The following is a 6000-nucleotide window of genomic DNA, read 5'->3' on the forward strand; positions in this document are numbered from 1 at the left end:
TTATACTTACTTGCCTCCAAATTTCAGTCCTCTGCTTGTAGTTACTTCAATCGGTCGTTCAGTTTAAAAAAAACTTGTGTCTTTTGTTAAAAATATTAAAAATTGTGTACTCTACAGAAAATCAAGTAAGTAATTTATTTATTCTATTTTATAACTAATTTCTACTATTATTATTAACTATTTTCTATTAATTTCTTAGCTTAATAATTCAAAAATGGATTTGAGTGCTATCAATAAAATCAACAACTTACCGAACTTTTTACCAACTAAAAAGTTTGAAGAACTGCAACTGAACAAGATTTATCGAATCACGGAAATTAAGAAAGTCAACACAAAATATGGACCAAAAATTTTGGGAATTGTGGAAGACGAGTTTTCAATCTACTTTCCAAATCGAACCAACCGCAAGCTTATCGATGATGAAGATCAGTTAACGTCGCTGATCAAGTTAGCCTCAGCAGGAGAACTTCACTTGAATTATTTCGGAACAGCTTATCACAAGTTCGAATTTCTTATTAAACCTTCATAATCAAGGATAAAATATAAATTTAATTCATATTAAAAAAAATCTACTTATATGTATTTTTAAAAAAATCATACTTAAAAAAATATACATGAAAAAATTTACAGAACAAATATTTTTTTTTATTCAAAATATCCATATCTTATTATTACAAAAATATAACATTAATTTTTTTCTAATTACTTAAAACTTACTTTACAATAATCTTGGTCTTTTATTAGTAGTTGTTTTCAATATTGGCAACTTTTGTGAACTTGGTATTTCATAACCCCAAGGTAAAGTGTCTGTACTATTTATGAGAAGTTGACGTTTATCGTCTTCCCAACTTAAAGCTAATTTCGTTTGAAGAAGTGTATTAACTTCATGATTTCTACTTTTTATAACATATTCATCTTTTTTTACTTTTATATTATCGAATAGACATTGTTTATAATCATCAAATGTTATAGTTCGCAAAGTTGATTTTTTAACACCCTTTGCTCGCATTTTAACCTTATCATCTTTAACTTCTTCATCAGATTCATACATTTGAATTTGATCTTCTTCAGATTTATACATTTGAAAAGCGTAAAGTTTTGCTCGTAATCCAACAAATTCCGACATAATTTTACCATTATTTTCATCTTTCATTAATCCTAAAACTTTTTTATTTACTAACGGTATATTGTAAATGTTATTCGGTGGATAGTCAGAGGTATCAAACTTTGCAATATCACGTTTGATGATTTCATATATATTAGGTACAGTAAAGCGATAAATTAGGCTATCTGTATCTGTATACATTAATTTAGAATCGTTATTTTTAAAATTTTTCTTCACATAATTATAGTGAAAATCGTATATATAAGTTTTAGACATATCTAAAATACAAAAACTCGCATAGATTGGTTTATTAAAATTAACTGCAGCACATTTCATTTCAATAATAATCATATTCTCATCAAAAACTGTAAGACTATGGAAATTCGGTTTACAAATCATGTCGGAAGCACCATATCTACCAGACCATCTTGTTACTATTCTAACATCTTTATATTTTCTAACGTTTTCCATAGTCTTACCGAAAACTGAATTATTCATTAATTTATAAAAATCTTTTTCAAATTCATTTTTCGCAGCTTTTCTACAATCAGTATTTTTATCTATATATGGTTTTAACCATGGCGACTCTTTAAATCTCAAAACTCTATGTATTTTCGTTAATTTTAATCCTAATTCTAAACATTGTTTTAAATTTTCATAATGAATTACATACTTTTTCTTATCATACAAAGTAGTTGCTAATTTTGTATGTTTGCTGTCTGGGGGTAAAAAGTGTTCAGGGCACAGTGGTAAATCTTTATGCAGATCATATAAGTCTTCGGGATATTTCAGATCAACTTCAAGTATATAACCAAAACCATCAGTATTATTTAGAAATCTATTAATTTCTTGATTTATATCGAAATTTAATTCAACCCATTCAAATGAGCCTGTTGGTAAAGGCATACTCATAGACGCACCATACAAATTATTAACATCAAAATACATTAAATAGGATTCTGGTTTATTTGAATCAAAATTAGACTCCATATATCTATTATTTGCTAATGCATATCTATTTGTACACTGAGATACACCACCTCTGACACCTTTTTCAATAAACAGCATCATTTCTGGATCAGTTAATAATTCCAACTCAACACCAGTATATTTCAACATTGCATCAAAAGCTAACCCTGGTACTGTATAGTAATGTAAAGGATCTAAACTATAAGTTTTTAAACAATTACTTCTAAAGTTTTCAAATATATCAGCTAATAAAAGAACATCAGTTTTAAGATATAAATCAGAATACTCTCCTAATGTTTTTATATTAAATTCTTCCCAAATTAATTGAGCAAACGCGTAATTTTTCTTGGTTACATTACTGTTGGATAATTTCGAATAAAAATGCTTCCTCTCAGGTAATTTTGTATCATTAAGTTTATCTGCTGATGTTATATATTCATACGGGAATACTCCCTTTCTAATGACTAATCTAAATTTTTCAGGATCATTGTAATGAAGTTTTGTTATCTTTTTATCGTCATCTTTGAGATTTGATGCTAATTTATCTAGACTAGAGGCCATAAATTTAAATGAGTCTATGAATCTTAGAATAACCGATGTTTTTTCAACATGCTTACTAAAAGAAATATAACGATCTTTATTGATTGGTAATAAATCAATTGTACCTTTGAAATTTTGAGCTAAAGATTTTATTATAAAATGAGAGTCATAACCAGACATATTATGGAAAACTACTGGTATAGTATGTGATTTTCTATAATTTAAATTACACGATAAATGAGCAGTTCCTCTAAAATATCCAGTAAAATGATTATGATCACAACATTTATCCCAAGACTTTATGATTGATTTTTGGCAAATATAGCAAATAGTCGCTCGTTTATGATCTTCTAATTGTTGTTTAGTTAGAGGTTTCATAGGTATTGGATTTTTCAAATATGAATCTACTTCGATTGCAAAATTTTTAAGTTTATCGACAAACCAATCAATGCAATTTTCTGAACGATTAATTTCAAATTTAGATAATTTATTATCATAATTACAAAAGCGGTAAAATGCAATGCTATGAGGAATATGAATATCTGTATCATCATCGGTGGGTGTGAGTGTACATTCTAGATCTGCATAAATAACAAATGGTACAGGATCCTGATTTTGAAAATTTTTAAATTTTAAAATTTTATTTTCCTCTGTTGGAAATACCATGTGAACTTTATTAATTTTAAAACAATCTTCTCTATGTCGTTCAAAAGATTCTCTAATTTTAAAATGATTTAAGCATCGATCACAAAAGAAATGTTGATTGTTTGATTTTGTTATACTACTTCTTACTAAACATGATAAATTATTAATTAAAGCAAAATAATAAATCGGTTTATAATCGTCATAATCATCGCTTTTCATATTTAAATTTATATTACTTTGTACTGCTAAAAGATGAATAGTTTTTATATCAGAATTTATAGACTTACTTAAATACACCGGAATTATTACACATTCATCAGATTTCTTATCAGACTTCTCATTAGAAAAATCTGATTCTAAACCGTATACATTAATAGATAAATTGTTCATTTTTTCAAATTTCGCAATATCTTTAATTTGAATTGGAAAATTAATACCATCATATTTAAGTACCTCGCTAAAATGTGGATAAGAAGTAGTCCTCTCTCTGTGACTCGTCCTCGGAGGGTGAATAGCAGCTACGACACACCAGAGGAAGCAGTATTCATCAAAGTTTTCAATGTTTAAAACTCCACGGCTGTTGATGACCTTCTGAGGCATCCTCACCCAAGTTGAAATTCCAGCATGAAGAGGCTGATATTTTGACATTGTAATCACTAAATTGGAGATTTCTGATAAACGCCATCCGGATTTTTCTTGACAGAATTCTTCGATTTTTCTTATCAAAGCATTGGTCACGTGATTTTTATACCAGTCAGCAATATCTGTAGAAGCTAATATTTCGCGACTTTGTGTAACGAAAGATTTTACTTCTTCTCGATTGGTGGTTGGAATCTCAAATTTACCAAAAAATTCAACATTAATTTTTAAACTATTTACTTTGTTTAACATCTCTTGAACTTTTGCACAAACAAGATTCTCAGAAAAAGTTAAAAATTCCCCCACATTTTTGTGAGTACGGTTGATTACCGCACCAGTCTTAATGTTGTTTGAAAAGGCATTTCCAAGATCTTGCCATTTAATAGAATTATTTTGTTGATTTAAATCCCCACCCGCAACCTGACCACTCAATAGCAAAAACTGTTCACTAAACCAATGCAGAAGAGTAATCTGTGTTCTAATACTGCGTTTTACATGCACACTTGTCTGAGGATCTAATAAAATAGTATTAAAGTAGTTAATAGTATCCTGACAAACATTAAAACACCGATCACATTGTTCAGCACTCACTGGGTTCGATTTTAAATCATTATAAGATTGGGACACTGTATCCACCAAGCTGCGAATAGCTTCTATAATTTGTTGAGACATATTTGCAAAAAAAATTTTTGCAAAAAAATTTGCAAAAAAATTCGCAAATACAACTTAATACTAGTATAAATCACTAGCAATTGTTATTAATTTACTAAAAAAAATTGCAAAAAAATTCACAAATACAACTTAATACTAGTATAAATCACTAGCAATTATTAAATCAAACTTTTTATATCATATGATATACGCTAGGTGTGAGATTGAAACTTTTCTGACTGAGATATGCAAAGTGTGAGATTCAAACTTCTTCTGTAAGTCAAGGAAGTAATCGCAGAATATTTATATAAAAAATTATGCGTTCATGATATACATGTATGCATGTATGAGTAAAATAATAGTAAGACCACCTATGATTAATAAGAAACGTTACAGTACACGTGATGACAGATTTACAATACCGAAAATTTTTCTTATGCTCCAAGTATCGAGTGTCGATGATCTAATATGACCGTTGGTATCGCATAAACATTTTAAAATAAACAGATGTTGAAATATAAGAATTTCTACGATTGATAAAATAATTTATTTAATCAAACCGAGATTTGCAGTTCTAAGAATGCTAATAAAATTTTTTGTTGTGAGAAAAAGTCATTTAACAATAACACTGTAGATAAAAAAATAACCGTTGGTTAGCTATTTATTAAAAACTATTTAAAGACCATGATTATTGTACATTCTATTTTAAGTAATTAAATTTTAAGTAATTAAAAAATTAATCTTATTTTTGTAATAATAATAATGATATGGATGAAATGAAAAATTTTATTATTTTTTTAATTTATTATCACAAAAATATGTCAAGTAGTGCTTTCGACAGTCGGAGTGATTTCTAAAAAAAATTTTTTAAGATAAAAAACAAAAAGTTTGTTCAGAAATTTCATATCCTAGTTAAATAATTTGTTTTTTTTTTTTAATATTTTCAAGTTTATATGTGTATAGAACTATAATACATAAGGCCTACTGTTTTACGTCTAACCGATCGTAAAAATTTTCCATCTCACTCGAGTTTCTCTGTAATATAGACATGTGTGTTGAAAAACTTAAATTTAATAGATCATATTTTCATTCTACTAAAGACGTTTCAACTGAGCGGTTGTGAGGTTTTTATTGCCGATTTTCAATAAAAAAATACACCAAAAAGAATGTATTCTCCAATTGTTGCAATTAGTGAAATTTTAAAAGAAAATTTAATTCGCGAATTACGAGTTAGACATGAAATAAAAAAATACTTAAAAAAAGGTGGAATTTGGCAAGACAAATCATTGTGTTTGGAAAACTTATTTGATGTATCTAAAAAAAATCTTAGTGATGCTAACATGGAGTTAGCTGGTGAATCGATTGTGATTGATAGAGTACCATTGATATGGAGTCGTCTTCCATACAGAATAAAGCAATATGTCAACTTTATTCTGTATCAATGTTGTCCA

This window comes from Cotesia glomerata, linkage group LG2 (assembly GCF_020080835.1).
Source record: "Cotesia glomerata isolate CgM1 linkage group LG2, MPM_Cglom_v2.3, whole genome shotgun sequence".
NCBI lineage: Eukaryota > Metazoa > Arthropoda > Insecta > Hymenoptera > Braconidae > Cotesia > Cotesia glomerata.